Genomic DNA, 22,654 nt, shown 5'->3' with positions numbered 1-22,654 from the left:
AGTCAGAAAGTGGTCCCTTTCCCTTTAAATGCAAGATGCAAATAAACTATTAGCATGTTTGCAATGTGATTAACCAACCTTTTGGTTGTTTGTGTACAAAATTTTGGGACCAAAATTATAAAAATGTGTTATTAGGGGGGGAACCTTTAATTCGTAAATACTAACTACCAGTTAATACAGGCAACACAACTGGAAGGTCACTCAAAAATTTTTTTTTTCTTCTCTCAGATATAGGATAAAAACAATTTAGCTCTTGAGACATCTGAGGGGCTTAATGAGCTACTTTGTGTTAGTGCCTGATACCTAATAGCAGTTCAACAGAACCCTCATTTTAGTGTTATTTTGAGTAGATTTCATTACATATTCCCAAGACAGTATCTCACCTTTTTAAAACATGTTTTCTGTGATTTTTTAATCCAAAATAAATACCATTTCTGATACTCTGATAAGTATAGGGCAATAAAGAACCCTATAGCCTCATAATCCTCGTATCTAAGTCAGAATTATCTAGATGAAAGAACACTACAGACGAGTTCTTGTTCTACTATTACTGTGGACAAGTTCACATATGTTCCCTGAGTCTTTATTTGTCTATAAAAGTCTTTACTTGTCTATAAAATAAGGTTTATAGAAAGACTCAGGTGAAATAATAGATGTGAAAAGTACTTTGTAAAATATAACACTTATTAGTAACAAAATTTCCTCAAAAGATAATCTCATCTATACATCATGCTTTGCACAGTAAAAGAAGAAAATAATAATCTGTTGAAAGGAAGAGAGAAGAACTAAATGAAGCATAAGAGGGGTAAGGGAAGAAGGAAGACCATAATAGAGAGTCATTCAAGTTTCTTTTTTGATGTTTATATTTTAATCTATCTCTCCATTATTCTGCCATCAATGTCTCCCTTTCCTTTTCTTCTTATTTTTACCTCCTCAGTTCCTAAATACATACTGAGAATTCTCAAACAGCTTGGAAAGGAAGATTGTTGGGAAAGGGATACATTGGCATCTATAGTGAGAGTATTTTAGATTTAGAAAGATATTAAATTGACAATGGTAGGATAATGCTGTTGGGGAGGAAAATTTTTATTTTACCCTTTAAGCTTCTTCTGGCCAGTCTAAGAATTAAATTGACATCAAACATTAACAAAAGAAAATCAAATTTAATAATGTACATACAGGGGATCCACATAAACATGAGAGATTCCAAAAACAGGTAAGATGAGGTATATATATTATTCTGGACTCAGGAATAGGGGTAGGAGTCTGGGGCTTCAAAATGAAGGAATGCAATTCACAGAAAGAATGTAAGGAATAACTGTGGGGTAAACAAATGTTTGCTGGGCCATCCAGAAACAATGGGACATAGTGAGGACCTTGGCCAAAATGGGCCTTGCTAGGTTCCTCCCTGTCTACCATAACTAGTTCACATTATACTATAGTTATCCCTGGTGATAGCTCCCCACCTGGAATAGGTCCTCTCTCTAAATTCTTTCAAGCAATTAGAAAGGAGGCCAAAAAGAAAAACTTAGTTTTCTGGGTTTTTTTTTAATTAGCCTAAAATAATTCCAATGCCAAAGAGACACATTTTAGGGTGGCAAATTTTTCTCCCCTATGATGCTGCACATTAAATCTGATCATGAGAAAAGCAAGATATAAGATCTTTTATTTTCCCACATGAGTCATGAGCTAGCCACTTGAAAGTGTTGCTCGTCTAGCTCTAAGTTCCAATTTCTCCATCTAACTACTATTGGCCAGACAATTCTTTGTTCTATTCTGTAGAATGTTAAGTACTATTCCTGATCTCTCCCCGCTAGATGCCAGAATCACTCCCTACCCAAGTAGGACAAACAAAAATGTCTCAAGATTATCAAATGTTCTGTAGGGAGGCAAAATTGGTCTCTATGTTGAAAACTGCTCTCAAGTATAAATTTATTATCTTTTGAGATAGGGTCTTCTTCACAGGAACTAGATGCAGTTCTCTTACAAAGAAGTGCGCTCTAGTACATACATTCATGAGAAGGATCAAGTGTAAATTAATTGAAAGAGCATAGTTTCTGAAGCCACAAGAGCTGAGCTTGAATTTTGCATCACTTTAGATTTTTCATAAGCAACTCAGCTTCCCTGAGTTTTATTTACATAATCTACATTCTAGAGCATGGAAGCTTACTTCATAGCACTTACCATAACGAACATATTATACGTTTATATGTCTATTTCCTCTCTGCTTTACTAGAATATAAGCTCCATAAATAAAGAAGGCTGAGGTCTTTGGTTTACTACACTACTGTCCCCTCATTACTTAGAACAAGTCTGTCACATTGAACAAACTCGTATGTATTTGTTGAATAACACAAAGTTCAGTCTCTACTATAGAGTAGATATCAAAACTTGTACTTACAGTCAACTGTCATTATTTGAGGTACTTATGGTTTATAAAGTCATCACAAACACTGAATTAGCAAAGTTTGAACCATTTCTCCCATGGGAAATATAGGGTTAGATTCCTTTGGGCCTCTAGTCACATTTTTATCAACAGAATAGTACATAATCTTATGTCTGTTTAAAGATATATATGGGGGTGCCTGGGTGGCTCAGTCGGTTAAGCGTCGGACTTCGGCTCAGGTCATGATCTCGCGGTCCATGAGTTCAAGCCCCGTGTCAGGCTCTGTGCTGACAGCTCAGAGCCTGGAGCCTGTTTCAGATTCTGTGTCTCCCTCTCTCTGACCCTCCCCTGTTCATGCTGTCTCTCCCTGTCTCAAAAATAAATCGTTAAAAAAAGATATATATAGTTGATTCATTAGCATTGAGCTCAGGGCCGACAGCATTGCAACTCATGCCTGAATGATGCTAATCTAACACATGTATTTTCTTCATAAGGCATATTACAGTTTTCTTGCAATGAGGAAAACTAGACATTGTTTCAGTGGTATGCTTGGAGGTCATTTTAAAAAGCAAAATTGCCCTCCAAAAAGCACAAAAAAATGGCACTAAATAAACTGTGAAAAGGAAACTTGTTTGTAGTATGAAAGCTGAAGCAAGAAGGCAGAGCATCATTTTGTTTGCCCTTAGCTGGGAATGTGTGAGTTGAGTAACTCAAATTTCCTACTGCTCTGCCCATATCTATGAATGACCATGAAAACACTGTGAACATTGATTTTGGAGTTACATGTTTTAGACAGTAGGCAAACTCACAAATACAGAATCTACAAATAATAAAGATTGACTACATTTGTGGACAAAGTCAACTTCTAGAGTGACATACAACAGAATTCTAACTTAATTCTCTTAATTCACTGGGAGAGTAATGAAAACTCATTACTTTTTTCCTCTTTGTATCTAACAATAGAACAGGTGTTTCTCCAAGGCATTCCCTTCACCAACACACAAAGGGAATGGTGAGTAAAAATTTTGAGTGATTTTGTTATAGTTCTGTGTCCCTTATGGTCCTCATTTGCCACATATCTGGAAATTGCCCACCTGTCTTTCTGCTACTGATTTCTTGTTTAATTCCATTGTGGTCTGACAGCACAATTTGTATGATTTCTTTTCTTTTAAATTTGTTAAGGTGAATTTTACAAGACAGAGTGTAGTCTCTCTTGGTGAACATTCCATCTGAACTTGAGAAGAATGTGTATTCTGTTATTGTTGGATGAAGTATTCTATAAATGTCATTTAGATCAAGTTGATTGATAGTGTGGTTCAGGTCAACTGTATACTTACTGATTTTCTGCCTGATTTTTCATCATCAATTACCTAAACAATGGTGGTATTAAAGTATCTACCTATAATAGTGTATTTCTTTTTTTCACCTTTCTATAAATTTTTGTTTCATGTATTTTGATACTGTTATTAGGTTCATGTGTTGGAGCACTGACCCTTTTTTGTGTGTATATTAAAACATCTTAAGTTTCAATATTTTTTAAATGTTTATTTTTGAGAGAGAGAGAATGAGCAGGGGAGGGGCAGAGAGGGGGGAGGACAGAGGATCTGAAGCAGGCTTTGCACTGACAGCAATGAGTCCAATACAGGACTCAAACTAACAAACCAAGAGATCACGACCTCAACCCACTGAGCCACCCAGGTACCCCTTAAGTTTCAATCTTTTAAGTATGTCAAAATCAGAATTTATTATAAGTTTACTTTCCTGGTTTTAAAGGAAGATAAATTATAATATATGCAAAATATACTTCTTAGCTTATCTCTCTTCAAAAGAGAATATTGTCATGTCCGACATTTTCTAATGATACAGAGACAGTTCTAAATACTTTTAATGTTTTTTTTTTTTTTTTTTTTTTTTTTTTTTTTTTTTTTTTTTTTTTTTTATTTATTTTTGAGACAGAGAGAGACAGAGCATGAACGGGGGAGGGGCAGAGAGAGAGGGAGACACAGAATCGGAAGCAGGCTCCAGGCTCTGAGCCATCAGCCCAGAGCCTGACGCGGGGCTCGAACTCATGGACCGCGAGATCGTGACCTGAGCTGAAGTTGGATGCCCAACCGACTGAGCCACCCAGGCGCCCCATAAATACTTTTAAACATTAACTCATTGAACATCTTTTTAAGGACTCCAATGTGAATAGTATTTTTTAATTTTAATTTTTAATTTTTAATTCCAGTTAGTTAACATATAGTGTTATATTAGTTTTAGGTGCAAATATAGTGATTCAACAATTCCATACATCACTCAGTGGTCATCACAAAAAGGAAACTACTTAATTCCTATCACCAATTTAACCCAACCTCCTCCCTACTCCCCTCTGGAGCAATTGGTTCGTTCTCTATAATTAAAAGTCTATTTCTCTCTCTCTCTCTTTCCCTTTGCTCATTTGTTTTGTTTCTTAAATTTCACTGTGAGTGAAATAATATTGCATTTGTCTTTCTCTGACTTATTTGCTTAACATTATATTCTCTAGTTCCATTCATGTTATTGAAAAGGGCAAAATTTCATTTTTTATGGCTGAGTAGCATTCCATTGTGGGTGTATACCACATCTTCTTTATCCATTCATCAATCAGTGGGCACTTGGACTGCTTTCATATCTTGGCTATTGTAAATAATGCTGCTATGAATTAGCGTTTTTTATTCTTTTGGTAAATAACAAGTAGTGCGATTGCTGGATCATAAAGAAGTTCTATTTTTAACTTTTTGAAGAAACTCCATACTGTTTTACACAGTGGCTGCCCCAGTTTGCATTCCCACCAACAGTGCAAGAGAGTTCCTATTTCTCCTCATCCTCTGCCACACTTGTTGTTTGTTTTATTTTTTATTTTAGTCATTCTGACAGGTGAGATATCTCATTGTTGTTTTGATTTGCATTTTCCTGATAGTAAGTGATGATGAACATCTTTTAATGTGTCTGTTGGCTATCTGTATGTCTCCTTTTGGAAAATATCCATGACTTCTGCCTATTTTTTAATTCAGTTATTTGGGGGTGTTGAGTTTTATCAGTTCTTTATACACTGTAGATACTAACCTTTTATTAAATATGCCATTTGTAAATATCTTCTTCCATTCAGCAGGTTGCCTTTTAGTTTTGTTGATTGTTTACATAATTGTGTAAAATGCTGATGGTATTTTGATAGCGATTGCATTAAATGTGTAGATTGCTTTGGGTAGTATAGATATTTTAACAATATTTGTTCTTCCAGTTCATGAGTGTGAAATGTCTTTCCATTTCTTTGTGTCATCTTCAACTTCTTTCATCAGTGTTTTATAGTTCCTAGAGTACAGATATTTGACTTCTTTGGTTAAGTTTATTCCTAGGTATCTAATTATTTCTGACACATTTGTAAATGGGATGTTTAAAAATTTCTCTTTCTGCTGCTTCATATTGGTATATAGAAAGGCAGCAGATTTCTGTACATTGAATTTGTATTCTGACTTTACTGAATTCATTCATCAGTTTTGGCAGGTTTGTTTGGTGGATATTTCAAGTTTTCTGGATATAGTATCGTGTCATCTGCAAATAGCAAAATTTTACTTCTTCCTTGTTGATTTGGATGAGGTTTTATTTCTTTTTGTTGTCTGATTGCTGTGGCTAGGGCTTCCAGTACTATGTTGAATAAAACTGATGAGAATATGGGATGCCTGGGTGGCTCAGGTCCGACTGAGCCTCAGGTCATGATCTCATGGCTCCAGAATTCAAGCCGGAATTAGGCTCTGTGCTGTGCTCTGTGCTCTGTGTTTCCCTCTCTCTCTGCCCCTCCCCTGTTTGCCCCATCTTTCAAAAATAAATAAACATTAAAAATTTGACAAAAAAAAAAAACTGGTGAGAATGGACATCCTTGTCTTTTTCCTGACCGTAGGGGAAAAGGTCTCTTTTTATCCCTATTGTAGATGATGTTAGCTCTTCATATGGCCCTCATTATGTTGAAATATGTTCCCTCTAAACCTACTTCGTTGAGGGTTTTTATCATGAATCGTTGTACTCTGTCAAATGCTGTTTCTTTATCTGTTGAAATGATCATATGGCTCTTATCCTTTTGCTTATTGATGTGATGTGTCACACTGATTGATTTGTGAATATTGAACCACACTTGCAACACAGGATTAAATCCCACTTGAGCATGGTAAATGATTTTTTTTTAATGTATTGTTAGATTCAGTTTGCTTGTATTTTGTTGAGAATTTTTGCAACCATGTTCTCAGGGATATTGGCCTATAGTTCTCTTTTTAGTGGTGTCTTTATCCTGTTTTGGTATCAGGATAATGCTGGCCTCATAGAATGAATTTGGAAGTTTTCCTTCTTTTTCTATTTTTTGGAATAGTTTGAGAAGAATATGTTTTAACTCTCCTTTATATTTTTCTTTTCAAATTTTTACTTAAATTCTAGTTAGTTAACATACAGTGTAATATTGGTTTCAGAAGTAGAATTCAGTGATTCATCACTTACATACAACACCCAGTGCTCATCATAAGTGCCCTCCTTAATGCCCATCACCCATCTAGTCCATCCCCCACCCACGTCCCTCCATCAACCCTCATTAACTCTTCTTTAAATGTTTAGTAGAATTCACCTGTGAAGCCATCTGGTCCTAGACTTGTTTGTTGGAAATTTTTTGATTACTGATTTAATTTCTTTGCTAGTTATCAGTCTGTTCAAATTTTCTACTTGTTGTTTCACTTTTGGTAGTTATAAACTGAAATTTTATGTTTCTAGAAATTTATCCCTTTGTTCTAGGTGTCCAGTTTGTTGGCATATAGTGTTCATAATATTCTCTTACAATTGTTTATATTTCTGTGGTGTTGGTTGTTATTTCTCCTATCTAATTTGTGATTTTATTTATTTGAGTCCTTTCTTTTTTTTTCTTGATAAGTCTGGCTAGAAGTTTATCAATGTTATTGATTTTTTTCTCAGAACCAGCTCCTGGTTTTATTGATCAATTGTATTGTTTTTCTAGTTTCTATCTCATTTATTTCTGCTCTAAACTTTATCATTTCCTTCCTTCTGCTGGTTTTAGGTTTTATTTGTTGTTCTTTTTTAGCTCCTTTAGGTGTAAGGTTAGGTTTTTTATTTGAGATTTTTTCTTGCTTTTTGAGGTAGGCCTGAATTGCTATACACTTTCCTCTTAGAACTGCTTTTGCTGTATCCCAAAGGTTTTGGACCATTGTGTTTTCATATTCATTTATTTCCACGTACTTTTTTATTTCTTCTTTTATTTACTGGTTGATCCATTCATTGTTTAGTAGCATGTCATTTAACCTCCATGTATTTGTGTTCTGTCCAGATTTTTTCTTGTGGTTGACTTCTAGTTTCATAAAATTATAATCAGAAAAGATGCATGGTATGACTTCGATTTTGAATTTGTTGAAGCAGGTTTTGTGGGCTAATATTCTAGATCTATTCTGGAGAATGTTCCATGTACACTTAAAAATAATGTGTATTCTGCTGCTTTAGGATAGAATGATTTAAATATATCTGTTACATCCAACTGTTTCAGTATGTTGTTCAAAGCTATTGTTTCCTTATTGTTTTACTGTTTAGATGTAAGCTGGGTGTTAAAGTCCCCTACTATTGTTATATTATAATCAATTCACTCTTTTATGTTTGTTATTAACTATTTTATGAATTTGGGTACTTCTATGTTGGTGCATAAATATTGCAATTGTTATATCTTCTTGTTGGTTTGTCCCTTTTATTATTATATAGTGTCTTTCTTTGCCTCTTGTTAAAAGTCTGTTTTAAAGTCTATTTTGTCCAATAGAATTATTGCTATTCCAGCTTTATTTTGACACCCATTTGCATGATAGATATTTCGTCATCCCCTTATTTTCAATCTGCATGTGTCTTCAGGTCTAAAATGAGTCTCTTGTAGGCAGCATTTGGATGAATCTTGTTTTTTTAATCCATTCTGTCATCCTATGTCTTTTGATCGGAATGTTAAGTCCACTTACATTCAAAATGATTACTGAAAGGTATGTATTTATTTCCATTTTAATACTTGTTTTGTAATTGTTTCTGACTATTTCTCTGATCTTGTTTCTCTCTTGCATGTTTTGCTGATTGTCTTTAGTGATATGTTTGTATTTCTCTTTATTCTTTGCAAAATATTCATAGTTTGATATATGGTTACCATCACATTTGTGTATAACCTGTCTGCATATAGGAGTCTATATAATAAGTTGATGGCCACTTAAATTTGAACCTGTTCTTTTCTCTTCTTCTCCCCCATTTTTTAGGTATATGTTATTATATTTTATATCATTTTTTGTGAGTTCACTGATTGTTTTACACAAATATTCATTTTTATTATCTTTTTTGTTTCCTACTTTTTTACTGTCAATTTTGGTCTCTGCTTTCCACTCAAAGCGACCCCTGTACTATTTCTTCTAGGGCTAGTTTAGTGGTCATGAACCTCTTTAGTTTGTCTGTTGGAGAAACTCTTTATCCTTTCTTCTATTCTGAATGATAGCCTTACTAGATAGCGTATTCTTGGCTGCATATTTTTTTCCATTCAGCGCTTTGAATGTATCATGCCACTCCCTTCTGGCTTGGAAAGTTTCTACTGAGAAATCCCCTGATACTCTTATGGGTTTTCCCTTGTAAGATACTGACTTCTTTTGTCTTGCTCCTTTTAAGATATTTTTTAATCACTATATTTCATTAGTTTAATTACAACATGTCTTGGTGGATCTGCTTTTTTTTTTGTTTTTATTTTTTCTTTTCTTCTTTTCTTTTCTTTTCTTTTCTTTTCTTTTCGTTTCTTTTCTTTTTGTTGTTGGAACTTCTTTGTGCCTCCTGAATCTGGATTCCTTACTTGATCAGGAAAGTTTTCAGCTGTTATTTCTTGAAATAAATTTTCTGCTCCCTTTTCTCACTCTTCTTCTGGGACTCCTATTATATAAATGTCATTATGTTTTATGGAGTCACTGAGTTCCCTAACTTTATTCTTGTATTGCATAATTCTGTTTTCTCTCTTTAGTTCAGCTTGATTATTTCCCATTATTCTGTATTCTATGTCACTAATTTGTTCCTCTGCTTCTTTCATCCTGCTATTCATTTCATCAAGTGAGTTTTTCATTTCATTTATTGAGCTTTATCTTTGTTGTGTTATTCCTTATCTCTGTGTTAAGGGTCTCATGCATGTATTCCCCTCTTTTCTCAAGCCCAGTGAGTATCCTAATGATCATTCCTTTAAATTCTGTATCAGGCATGTTACTTACATTTCTTTTGCTTAGATCTCTGGTCGTGACCTTGTCCGGTTCTTTAATTTAGGATAAATTTCTCTATCTCCTCATTTTGTCTTCCAGTCTGTGTTTGTTTCTATGTGTTAAGAAAGTCAGCTATGTCTTCTGCCCTTGAAAGTAGTGACTTTATTAAGAGGAGGTCTGGACTGTCGTGTAGTGTAGTGTCCCCTGTTCACCAGAACCTGGAGCTTCAGGAAAGAATCCTATGTCTGTTGCTTACACTCTGTTGTTATGTCTAAGCTACTTTTCCTTTCAGTGTAGACATCTGCACTGACTCTGCCTGTTGTGAGCTGTGTTTTGCTCTCTGTGGTGCTAGTAGGACCCAAGCAAGTCAGCTCTGAGGGGCTGTGCCCTCTGGGGAACATGGGAGTGGGGTGGAAGTGTTAGCAAAATTTGCATTGGGCCATTAGTCCCATGCCATATCCCCTGAAGTGCTGCAGCAGGTGGTAGCTGTGTGCCATGGTACCTGTGGGGCACAAGGTTGGGCACAGTGCATGATGATGGCTGGACACAGCTGAGCCTGGCACCTAATGGCATCTAGAGATTCATGGCTGGGTACAGTAGGCAGTGGCAACTGTGCATCTGGCATCTGGGCCCAGCGTGTGATGGTGGCTGGGGGTATGAGCTGGGCACAACATGACTGCAGGTTACTGCCCACCATAGCAGCTATACATCAGCTGCTGGGCAAAGCACACAGCAGTGACTGGGACCCATGGCTAGGCACTGTGCTGCAGCTAGGCAGGGCAGCCAGTGGCAGCTGTGCACCTGGCAGCTGGGTAGGGCATGGACACAGCCTTAACAAAATGTGTCCTGAGCCCTGGGCTAATGCTATAAGTATCTGTGCAGCCTCACCTCCCACAGGTGGCTCTGTGTTTATTCTGGGTGGGGGGCAAATGAGGAAAATAGCACCTACAAGCTTTCTCATTTTCAAAGAAATCCCTCAACATGCTCAGAAATCCATCTGAATAGATCTCTCTCCCTTCTGCCCCCATCATTGTGCAAACTATAGTTTTTATGTTGACTTTCTACAGAGGCTGCTGTCTCTTTGAGGGCAGTGATCTAGCTATCACTCACCCTCTTGGTACACCCAGTGCTGAATCAGCTGACTTTTAAAGCTCCAGGCACCAAATCCCACTGGTTTTACAAAGTTATGGAATTCAGTCCCTCTGGTTTTTAAAGCAAACCATTATGGGGATTAGTCTTGTGTAAGGTCCCTGGTGTGAGGGCCCATTTTTCTGCCCTCTTCTCGATGTACTGCTCACTCCCTGCTACTAGCAGCCTTCCTCAGCCTTTCTGACCTTCCTAACATTTGAGATGTAGTTTCTTCTCCATATTTAGTTGTGGAGTTTCTTCTGCCAGTCTTCAGATCACTCTCCAGCTTATTTACTTGGATGTGGATGATACCTAGTTGTAAATGTGGGACAGGGTGAGCTCATGGTCCTCCTACTCTGCCATCTTCCCAAGCTCCTTCGAGAATTGACCCTTTTATCATTATATGATGTTGTTCTCTATCTTTGAAAATTTTCCTTGTTCTAAAGTCTGCTTTGTTTCAAATTAGGATAGCTTCTTCAGCTTTCTTCTGAGTAGGTTAGTTGAGATTATCATTCTTCATCTCTTCACTTTTGGTCTAAGTCTTTACATTTAGAATGAATTTCTTGGAGACAACATATAGTTGGGTATTTGGGTCTTGTTTATTTTCCACCCATTCTGACAGTGTCTGTCATTTATTGGTATTTTTAGATCCTTAAGGTTTAAAATACTGATATTTTTGTTTTAATGACTACCAATTTTTAACTGTTTTCTATTTTTTGCATTTGTTTTTTGTTTCCTTTTTTTTAATTCTCACAAAGAGCCCATGACAGAAGCATCTTATATTAATCCCCACTTATTGATGAGGAAACTTAGATAACTGAAATTAAGTGACTTAACCACAATTGCACAGTACAGAAAAAACCACAACTTTAAACTTGACCATGTTCTTTACTTAACTAAACATTATATCCTATATACTGAGCAATTTCAGCAATAAAACTGTGATAAGGCCTTCAAGTCAAGTAAAACTACATTCTCAGGATTTCTAAAATTTTTATGCCTCCCAAGGCTTTTCTCTCTCCAAAACCAACCTGGGGAGGAGGTATTAAAAACCTAGAATCTTTGCTGCAGTTAAACCAAAACACCATGTATAAACCAGCAGTTTATAATAAATTCTAACAAGTTGAGCATAAGTGAAAGGGGAAAAAAAGAGTTTTTGCCTCAATCATGCAGAAAACAAAATTATCCATGGAAACCAAGCCTATAGTTTCAGGGTGTCAGGTTTCTTAAAGAGTCAGAAAAAAATTTAGCCCTATTCTCAAGCGAGGCTGTTCAGTTTTATTTTCCCATCAACTGAGGTCATTTAAAATGATTGTTACAACCTCACTCCTGAATCACCATCTATTTTCCTATAAAAGTGCTTCTCTGTTTCCGTGGGGAAGAGAGCAAAGACAGAACTGGACTTGGGCCCAAACCATAATTTTAGTAATTACTAAACCAAGTGACTGCAGCCATAATTGAATCATTGAAAGCCAAATGGTAGCTGTAATTAGTTTGTCAAATTTGAATAAAAGAGCTTTTTGGAGGGAACAAGTAGAGTTGAGCTAAAGAGGCCTGAACTGTCAGCCATGAAGTGGGAGACTTTTTCCAAGTGGAGAGGGTCTTCTCAGCACCATGGTTCTCCTGTGTGACAGTGACAGATGTTCCTCGTTACAGATTATGGCCTTGTCACATTTAAACTAATCTCTCTTCATGTCTTCAGGCCCTGCTCATTCCCCTGGGCAGCAGTCATCAATTTACATGAAGAGACACCTAGGGAAACACAGAATCTATTTATCACACTTGCTCAGAGTGTACTAACAGTGACTTCAAACCAAGCATGGATCCACATTTCAATCGGGCTTCCCCTCTGCAGCATCATAAATAGTGTCAAAGGATATATTGTTAAGAAAATGGATGGAAGGTAAGGGAGGGACTCCTGAGAACTATTTGGAGTCAGTGAAATCCTCTTCATATGACCAGCTCAGTTTGTATAGAATGCAGCATGGTTTAGACTTCCTAGACTTCTTTAAACTTTGTAGAGTCACCTTACTTGTGGATCGTCACTTCCTTCCAATTCATCAATCATAGCCCATATCCAATTATGTGTTTCATTACAAACATATTACCTACTATCTCTTGCCAAGTTCTATGTTCCTTCTAGTGAGATTGGTCAGTGATATCTCTGTCCAAAGCTGAGTTTTCCTCACTGTTTTCAAAGAAGGTGATTTCCTCCCAAAGTCATAAATATCTCAGGAGCTTTGCTAATAATACAAAAGACATTGCTGGCTTTCTTTCATGGTCAGAGAGTCAAATGGAAAGCATATATTTCAATGTTGGTGGATTCAAGTCCCGGAGTTCATCAGTTCAATGGGTTAAAATTCCTCCCCCATTCTGAATTTAATTTGAACATAATCAGTATTGTTTATTTTGAATAATTCTGCTGTTTTTTTCCCTCAAAAAGATTCTTCTCTTTTGTGGATACACCTATCAATTTCATGCATAAGCTAAAACATACTCACTACTATTTATTTTTAATTTTATATGCCTTTTCTCATAAAAGATAATTTTCTTGATGTTGAGCTTTCCTGTCACTTTCACACAATGCTTATTTGAGTTGATGTATTTTACTCTTTTATCAAATTTCCACTAGAATTGCCTAATAAATTTATGACTGGACTGCATTTTAATAATCAAAAATGGTAGGAAATCTAAGATGTCAATAAATGATGGGAAAGGGAGATTCCACAAATTATGACTAAAATGAAGAATTAAAGAAAAAAATATTATGTGTATATCCCATGAAGTTGATATTATTCATCAAACTCGTGGCAACTATGTATAAAACTTAAAGATTATAGCCAAAGCTATGCTTAAAGACAAACTGATTGCTTTATAAGCTTTAATTGATGAATCAGAAAAAAAAATGAATAAATTAAGAATTTTAATTTAAGAAATCAACACACAGAGTAACCCAAAATGCAGAAACAAAGATGAAATAAAGATAAAAGCAAACAATTCTGAAATAAGAACAAGAACAATTGGTGAATTGAAAAATACACTGAAGATATGTTAAAAAATAGTAATAATGAGAAAAGGATATTATCAAAAACAGAAAAGATATTTAAAACATTAGAGAAAATCTGAACTATAGCACTTTGTTTAATTCATTATCTTCGTAAAGTTTGCTGTGAAGCCATATGTCTGTAAATGAGGCCACCTCCAGTGACCACTGGCGGTATTGGTTAAGAGGAACACACTCTGGAGTCAAAAGACCTGGATTTGAATCTCTGCTCCATTACTTAATGCCTGTGCGACCTCCACTAATCTGCATATCAGATTGCTCATCTGTGAAAGGGAGATGATAATAGCTATGAGGATTAAAAGGGTCAATGTGCATAAAGTGCTTAGCACAGTGCCTGGCACAGAGTAAAAGCTATAATGCACTGATTATATTAGGGTGAAAGGCAGAATTATTGCAAATTTATTTATCATCTGAGATTGTGAGCTCTTTGAAAACAGGATATGCCATTCATTTGTTGAAAGAATAAATAAGCACCCTCATCTTTTTAGCAAATATATTGAGGTGTAATTTACATGCCATAAAGTTCACCATTTTAAGTGTTGATTCAATAATTTTTAGTAAATATACCAAGTTGCCCAGCCATCACCACAATCCAGTTTTGGAGCATTTCTGTCACATTATTTGCTTCCTTGTGCCCACTTACAGTTAATACCTGTTCCTATCTCCATTTTATGATTGAGGAAACTGACACTGAGAGAAATTATTTGATGTTCTTAAAGCTGTACAAATGATAAGTGTGATAAGCAGGTCTAGAATTCAAGTCTTCTGACATCCTTTATGTCCAAACCCATTTCATCACACAGTGCTCTCTGCCATGATAATCTAACAATAATTAAATCTGAGAATCAAGCATTATTCTAACTGTATTTGTCAATAATTTATTATCATCTTTGTTATTAGTTTTTCCATCATTATCATTGATGAAGATTATAATATATAACACTCATTGCCTACCTATCCTAGGCATGATGATGCATAGATTTTCTCCTTCAGAATAGAAGCTATCACTCATGACATGTGGCAGCTCCAGCCATTCCTGAGTTTCAAATGTGCTCAAAGACTTTACTGTCAGGGCGATGCCATTTTCAATTTTAATGATTTGCCTAGCTGCCAACTTGGCAAACTCAGTTCAGAATCCTAAAATCCATCAGTAAAATGAGTGATGGAAACTGGAATATATTAATTAGAAATCCTAATCCCATAGTTGTTGTAGTCAAACTTATGCTTAACAATATCAGTATTTTAAAATAGACTAGGAACAAAAGAAAAATTGATATGTTCACAGTGAAGTCATAAGAAACTTAGATTCCTTTGCTCTATTAGACTTGATTCTTAATACATGTAGCTTCTCTCTGCTAATCAAGAAAACATTAGGTATCAAAGTTTTCCATGAATAGTAAAATTGCTTTAGTCCCAGAGCACCACCTTGATTTGCTGTGCTGTTGTTAGAGCGTGGCAAAATTGGATTTTCCCATAAATTCTCTGTGCACCAATAATGTTTTGGTTCATGCTTTGAGTAATGGACTAAATCAGTTCTCACTCAAGGCAGCTGTTCATAATTCACTAATCTAGGATGATTATTTTATGAAAACAAGCACCTCTCAAAACACTTTAACAGGCATCTACTTTAAAAGAAGATAATGCTAGCCAATCAAAATGAAAATAAAAAGTTGATGTGTAGTCCTTACATTAAGCTAATTAACAACTTGGCATTTCTAACACTGAAAGCACCCAATTATCGCAGGCCAAGATACTGGCCATCAACATTTTTGTAATGCATCTGGCACCGAAAGTATCATACAAATAACTTCCAGAAAAAGGCTAATGGAGACAGACACTAATACCCCAGACCAGCTTGAAAACGGAAACTGGTATCCAAAGCAATTAGACCTTTCATTATGGAAAAAGTAACTGTGGCCACTCAAGAGTGATATGATTAAGACATCCAATCACTTCTCGAAAATAAAATGCTACCGTCTTTTATTTTGCCCTGTGTGAAGTTGAACCTCCACCCTATTAGAAATGTCTAAGGACAAAGAATGAAATATGGCCCTTTGTAGCAACGTGGATGGAACTGGAGAGTGTTATGCTAAGTGAAATAAGCCATACAGAGAAAGATACCATATGGTTTCACTCTTATGTGGATCCTGAGAAATTTAACAGAAACCCATGGGGGAGGGAAAGGAACAACAACAAAAAAAGAGGTTAGAGTGGAAGAGAGCCAAAGCATAAGAGACTGTTAAAAACTGAGAACAAACTGAGGGTTGATGGGGAGTGGGAGGGAGGGGAGGGTGGGTGATGGGTATTGAGGAGAGCACATTTTGGGATGAGCACTGGGTGTTGTATGGAAACCAATTTGACAATAAACTTCATATATTGAAAAAAAAAAAAAAAAGAAATGTCTAAGGACATGTATAACACTCCTTCCAACAGTGTAGTAAAAGATGATCAGAATGCTCTACTCATAAAATGACATTACTGAAAAGGATATTAACCTTCTCATATACACCCAGCATTTTATGCATACATTTAGGGATCTTGTAGATTCTCTGAACCCCATTCATGGCATTATACCCATAATGCCATAATGCCTTTGTGAGTATAAAATACGTAACATACATTAGGAAAAGACTATTGCTCAAGGAGTTTTTTTTTTATATAGAAAAATGACCAAAGTGAATAAATATAGGTGAATTTAGCAAAGATGTATTCAGTGCCTAATATGATCCAAGTATCCTATCAGGCACTGGGACACATGGATAAGGAAATCATTGTCTTTGCCCTTGAGGATTTCCCATTTCAGTGTGAAGGCACACTTGTAAAAAGAGAAGTTCAATATAAAATTGTAAATGTTATGATAGTGAAATGATAAGTTATAAAAAAAGAACAAAGAGGAGCTTTGAGATCAAATCTGGAGGAGGTGGTAGAGGGAGAATAAATGAAATCTTCATGGAGATTACTGTTTTTCATTTCCTATAGCACATATATGTGCATTTCTGGAACTTAAGACTTCTCATTTTCTCTACATTGTGAACTATATAAACTAACAAGTCCTGTCGCTGTGAAGTGGCTACTCATTTTCTGTTATGTGATGGGTAGATGAATTACATAAAGTACCGTCCTTGGGATTTAAAAGGAAAACCATTAGGGTTGCATACTCTCTCTTCCTATGAAGAGAAGTTATTATGTACCACTGTGGCAGGCAGAATAATGCCACCTCCCAAAGATATCTACTTCCTCATCTCCAGAACCTGTGGATATTTTACTTTTCATGGCAAAAGAGATATGGTGATTTGATTAAATTGAGGATTTTGAAATGAGAAGGTTATCCTGAATTGTCCAGGTGGGCCCATTTGATCAAAAGTTTCAGAGCCAAAGATTTGAAGACCCTGTGCTGTTAGCTTTGAAGATAGAGGAACATGCCACAAGTCAATGAATGCAGGAGGTCTCTAGAAGCTGGAAAAGATAAGGAAACATATTCTCTCCTAGAGTCCCCAAAAAGAGTGACTGACTTATCATTAACACCTGAATTTTAGCCCTGTGAGACCCATTTTGGAATTCTGACGCCCAGAACTGTATGAGAATAATTTTTTTGTTTGGAGCCACTAAATGTGTGTAATTTGTTAGAAGAACAATAGAAAACGAATATGGATGTCAGGTGTCCCTCTTAGACCCAGCAAACTAGAGTACATTTTTTCCACTCTATAAGCACATAGCTGATCTTTTTATGACATAGAGTGAGTTAAGGATACACATTATTTATATTTTAGGCACTGACAAGTATATAAAATTACTCAACCACCTATAGTAAACTATGATTCTTTTTGCTGGTCTGCTCTACTTTCATTCTTACATAGGCCATAGTCTCTCTTTTAGGACTTTGATCTTTCCTAGTGATAATCCCAGTCTTTTTCACAAATGATATTTCCTAACTACCTAGAAATCAGCTATTCTACTTTAAATGTTTATTTATTTATTTTGAAAGAGAGAGGAGGGGGGAGAGAGAGAAAATCCCAAGCATGCTCCACACTCGGTGCAGAGCCAGACACAGGGCTTGATTTCGTGACCCAGAGATCATGACCAAAATCAAGAGTTGGATACTCAACCAACTGAGCCACCCAGATGCCCCTCACCTGTTCTACTTTAGACTGTTTCCCTTGAATTCTATTCCTGAGAAATATTCCTCTACCCAGCCAGATTAGATGAGCATTACCACAGAACTTCTAATTCTTACCCTCCAAGATAGGCCTTCCTTCCTCCCATTTTTTTCCCCAGTAGGAACTTATTCCTTTGTATGTGTGGAGGAGAAAAAACAATTTTTTTCTCTGCCATTCTGGGTCCTTGGCTGAGACAGCTCTGTAATAAAAAGATTAACAGAATGAAAATAAACAGAAGTTTAATAAAATGTATACCTCCTGTATGCATGGGAAAGACCCAGGAGTGGGTCAGAAGTGGGCTCAGAAGTGGCCCAAGCCACCACCTTAAATACCACCTCCACCAAAGACAAAAAATACTGGGTGTTGGGGAGAGGCCGGTTATAGGAGGTTATAAGGAAAACACAGTAAATAGTGGTAGTCTGAAGATTTAAGTCCTTGCTTTCTCCTTTGATAAGCGTTTCTAGAGATCTAGGATCATCCTTCTTTTCCTGATATGGAAAGGGAGACACCCTTACAAATGGAGATCTCCCTTATAAACGTCTCTTACAAAAGAGTTATTTCTACTCTACTTTCAAGGTCTCACCTGTCTCTGCTTTTTCTTAAAACTCACCAGTTCAGAATAATCAATATCCAAAAAGGCATACTTGGGGGCATATTTTGTTCTCTTTCATATATCTGAACCATCAGTAACCACATTTCTACTAATTTGTTTCTTTTGAGAAATACTGAATTTTTGGTCAGTCACTTGGCATTTATGTCAGCCTGGAAAATTCCTGTCTCATCTTCCCTTTCAAAAAGAAACAATGATAAATTAGCATGTAGAGTGACCCAGACTGGTAGACTAGTGACTGTTTCTTCATCCCAAGCTATGTGACCTGAGCAATTAAATCTTTTAGGAGTCTCAGTTTCTAAAAAGTCACTAAACTATACATTTGTTCCATCCTTTCTATTACCAAGAATCTTTTTACTATTTTTTCATGCAAATCAATATTTTGAAAAGTTTTATCGCCAAAAGCACTGTATTTATTTAGAATTATTCATTCATTTTTTCAAGGTTTATTAATCAAATACAAATAAATCTGACAAACTTCTAATCAACGTACGTTAATCAGTGTTGCCACACAGAATTAGTATGATTTCAGGCAAAAATTGAAGAAAAGTAGAAATGTATTTCTGAGGCAAATGGAAAATCACTCTTCTTCCACCCATATTCCCATTACTACCTTTCAAATTCCTAGGTGCCAGGAATCACCACAGGGCTAGATCATTAGTTCTAAAGTTCTGTCAGCTCTAAATTACATTAAAATTCACCAACAACCCCAGGTGCATTTTATCTAATCCACCTCTGCAATAACTTTAAATCGCTCCTCAATTTTCAATCATATTAGCAATGAGTTGTGTTTTTCAAGGTTGTTGAGAAAAGTTAAGAACATTTTGGTTCCCATGTTTTAGGTTTCCATTATAATTACATTTACTTTGCCTTTAGACCTTTATGTAAGCTGGTGTGCCAAACAGCCAAATGACCCTATTTACTCCTATTTACTGTCCTTAGCATGACCATTTAGAGGCCTACATAATTACTACCATTAGGATTCATTGAGGAAATAGTCTGCTTTAAAACATGTAATTTTTTAAATTTAAAAATGTTGGGGCTCCTGACTGGCTCAGTCAGTTAAGTAAGTGGCTGACTTTGGCTCAGGTCATGATGTTGCAGTTCATGAGTTGGAGCCCCACATTGGGCTCTGTGCTGACAGTTCAGAGCCTGGAACCTGCTTGAGATTCTGTGTGTCTCTCTCTGTTCCTCCCCCAACTTGCACTCTGTCTCTCTCAAAAATAAGTAAAGATTAAAAAAATGTTTATTTTTAGTTTTTTAATGTTCATCTATTTTTGAGAGAGAGAGAGGGAGAGTGAGTGGGAGGGGCAGAGAGAGGGAGACACAGAATCTGAAGCAGGCTCAAGGTCCTGAGCTGTCAGCACAGAGCTCTATGCGGGGCTTGAACCCCCAAACTGCAAGATCATGATCTGAGCTGAAGTCAGACGCTTAACCAATTGAGCCACCCAGGCATCCCTATTTTTGTTTATTTTGAGAGAGAAAGAGGGAGGGAAAAAGAGAATCCCAAGCAGACTCCATGCTGTCAGCACAGAGCCCAACGTGGGTGAAATCTCAAGAACCGTGAAATCATGACCTGAGCTGAAATCAAGAGTCAGATACTTAACCAACTGAGCCACTCAGACACCCCAAAACTTGTGACTTTAAAAGACTGATTTTTTCCTAGGATTTTTTTTAAATATATAGGATAACTACAGATACACTGATGTCTTCTTCACCCATCCAATCTTGCATTTGTGCTCAGAGGAAACCACTTTCTAGAAATGAATGTGTATCTTTCTAGGCCATGATTTATAATATAGAAATGATATATATTGTTGCTTAGAAAAATTAATAAATAACATGTAATATTTTATATGGTTTAAATTTTTAAGCAAGTGGTATGCATCATACTTCCCCTTTGTCCTTTTGTAACATTTTAATGTTTATGATATTGTGATTTATAATAAGAAATATATATTTAGTTTTTTTCCTTGTTTCTGGCATAGAGCTCCTAAAACCCTTGGAATTTCTTAATTGGTGAGAGCCACAAATGTGTCTTTTGTTTTATTAATGAAGTGACTTTTGGACTCCACCGGAGGATGGGGGCTGCTTGCCAGGGAAGCCAACTATGTAGAGGCTTGGAACTTCCAGTACCATCCTCCTAACCTCTAGGGACGAGCTGGAGGTTGAATCAATTGCCAATGGCCAATGATTTAATCATTCATGGCTATGTAATGTCAAACTTAAAAATAAAACTGCTAGTTATATTAAATGGCTTTATTATGGAACAGCAGAAAATTGCAATTGGGGACAAGCAAGCTATGGTGAAACCATGAGCAAGTCTGGAGAACAAAGGAGAGGAATACCCTTTTATAGAGGAAAGGGGGAATTGGAAGAGATTGTTATAAACAAAATGTCTATTAAAATAAACTGGGAGATTGAAGTATAGTGGTTTCTCATTGGCCGAGTTGTGACTATCTCTCATTGGCTGTGGGGGTAGAAGGGAAGAAGAAACCTTTCCTGCTGCTGAGCTAGTAAAGCAGTATCAACTTGCAGGGGGCCTCTCTGCCTGTTGGATTTGCAATTGATGATGAGTGGTGGGGAGTGACGGCTCCCTCTGCCCTCCCAATTCCATTTTAGTGGGGTTCCCCTTTATTAATTTTCACAGTAATGAAGGCTCCATAAAATCCCAAAATGGTAGTTAGGAGAGCTTCCAGGTTGGTGGACTTGCGGAAATGCAGGGAGAATGGTGAATTTCGAGAGGGCATGGAAGCCCAGTGCCCCTTCCCATATGCCTTGCTTTTATGTATCTTTTCATCTAGCTGTTGATTTATATACTTTAATAACATTTGTAATAAATCAGTAATCTAGTGAGTAAATAAGTTTCCTGAGTTCTATAAGGTGCTCTAGCAACTTCATCAAACCCAAGGAGGATATTATGGGAACTTGGGATTTACAGCCAGTCAATCAGAAACATAGGTAACAGCATGCCCTTATGATTGGCATCTGAGGTGAAAAAGGCGATCTTATGGGACTAAGCCCTCAACCTGTGGGATCTGACACTATCTCTAGGTAGCTGGTGTCAGAATTGAGTTAAATTGTAGAACGCCTGGCTGGTATGCAAGTATATTGCTTGGTGGTACATGGGGAACTCCACCACCCCCAACACACACACACACACACACACACACACACACACACACACACACACACGTTAGAACTGTGTCCAGGAACCCAAAATAATGTTCAGTTTTGGATTTGGCAGGATGGGGAGGGTATCCATATTGATATTTGTCATTTAACTGGAATTATATTCCATTGCATGAATAGATTACATGTTATTCATTATAATTGAAACCAATACGCTAGCAACAGCTCATTCCCCATGCAAATAGTCTCCTGGTGGACTGGCCCTATCAGACAAAGCTAGACAGAACTGGATTCTAATATGGATTGAAGTAAAGCTCAAGCCAACTCCTCTGTTCTTATTATTTTTCTTTTTATTATCTTATTATCCACTGTTATTATTTTCAGTTATGTTTCAGCTCAGAGAGGCAAGAAAATGAAATCTTTTCTAGGTATATAATATCTAGAATGTTGCCAATATACTGAGTATATTCTGGTCTTTATAGAGGGCAGGGTAGGCTGCGTTAGTTACCTCTCAAAGGAATGGGAGTACAAAGGAATGAGGAGAAAGAGTAACCAGATGCTCCTTTAAGTATAGGAATTTTTCCTGGATGTTTTCATGACTTGAATCAGCTATAACATTCATTAAATAATTAGGAAATCAAATTTCCATTACTCACTAGTATTACTTTGCAGCCACTGGCAATTGTGAACTTGAAACCTTCTAGTCCAAACCTTTTTTTTTCACTGAAACAATTGCTTTTTTCATATGATTTGTTAATAAAGTGAGGTTTGTTAAGAATTGTATTATTGGACTATAGTATATAGAGAGTATGGATTTTTTTAAATAAATAATATGAATCTTGTTTGAAAAGGTATATTAATGATTTTGGCCATTAAGAAAATGACTTTCATATTTATCATCTCCAGTTATTT

The 22,654-nt window shown here is 36.3% G+C and overlaps 1 long non-coding RNA gene across 2 annotated transcripts in view; it reads left to right on the top strand.

Moving 5' to 3' along the window:
• Positions 1 to 3,341: 3,341 nt before the first annotated feature.
• LOC122204882 overlaps positions 3,342 to 22,654 on the top strand; it is a 33,799-nt gene continuing 14,486 nt past the window's right edge. The window contains exon 1 of one of the 2 annotated variants that reach the window (XR_006195823.1): positions 3,342 to 3,398. This is a non-coding gene — a long non-coding RNA (uncharacterized LOC122204882). The remainder of the gene's footprint in view (positions 3,399 to 22,654) is intronic. The other variant, XR_006195824.1, reaches the window with a different exon arrangement.

Source organism: Panthera leo, chromosome D4, assembly GCF_018350215.1.
Source record: "Panthera leo isolate Ple1 chromosome D4, P.leo_Ple1_pat1.1, whole genome shotgun sequence".
NCBI classification, from domain to species: Eukaryota; Metazoa; Chordata; class Mammalia; order Carnivora; family Felidae; genus Panthera; species Panthera leo.
This window is presented reverse-complemented; position numbering and strand designations above follow the sequence as displayed.